The sequence below is a fragment of the Aptenodytes forsteri genome, unplaced genomic scaffold (genome assembly GCF_000699145.1).
Source record: "Aptenodytes forsteri isolate BGI_AS27 unplaced genomic scaffold, ASM69914v1 Scaffold494, whole genome shotgun sequence".
Taxonomy (NCBI): domain Eukaryota; kingdom Metazoa; phylum Chordata; class Aves; order Sphenisciformes; family Spheniscidae; genus Aptenodytes; species Aptenodytes forsteri.
This window is the reverse complement of record NW_008794455.1, coordinates 548,622-549,449: the sequence shown is the minus strand read 5'-3', so window position 1 is coordinate 549,449 and position 828 is coordinate 548,622.

Sequence of the window (828 nt, the reverse complement as noted above, 5' to 3'; positions counted from 1 at the left end):
GGGGCGTGCCGGCAGCTGCCGGCAGCACAGGAGATACCTCCAGCAGTAAATGTCTCTAATGTGACCAACAAGCCAAGTGTCTGTCCTCGAGCCAGTGGGGAGCAGGGTGGGGGCTCCAGGAGGGGCAGGGGATGCTGGGGGGTCCTCGCTGGCCTCCTTGGTGGGGTGTCCCCCCCTTTGCAGGGCTGCTGGGTGCTCCCCACTGAGTCTCTGCCCCTTCCTCAGCCCGCTGCCCTCTGCCCGCGCAGTACTGGGGTGGCCAACCAGGGCACCGAGGGGCTCAGGGCGTCCCGCTGGGTGAGGTTCGGCCCCCCATTTCCCAGGGGATGGTGATGGGCAGCCGGGAAGGGGTCAGCAAGCGGGGGAACAGGTGCCCGCTCCCCCCTAAAGGTGAATAATTGCTGCTGCATCGTAGTCACGGTGGGTCTGGGGAGGCCCAGTCATGGGCTGGGGTAGGGATCATGGGGAGGGATGACGATCACGGGGGGGTTACATGGGGTTTACAGCAAGGGATTACGGGGTGTCAGAGGGGACCCTGAGGGGTCACAGGAGGGAATTATGGGGTTATGAGGGTCACAGGGGGCAAATGGGGTTGTCACAGGAGGGGATTACAGGGGTTAGGGGGATCACAGGGGGCTATAGGTGGCCCAGGAGGGGATTAGAAGTGTTTTGGGGGTGGTCCCAGGGGTGCTGGGGTGGCTCCAGGAAGGGATTATAGGGGTCATGGGGGTCACGGGGCAGCTATGGAGGTCCCAGGGGGGTTACAGAATTTATGGGGGTCACGGGGGGGGGGCTATGCAACTCACAGGACGGGATTGCGAGGGTCTT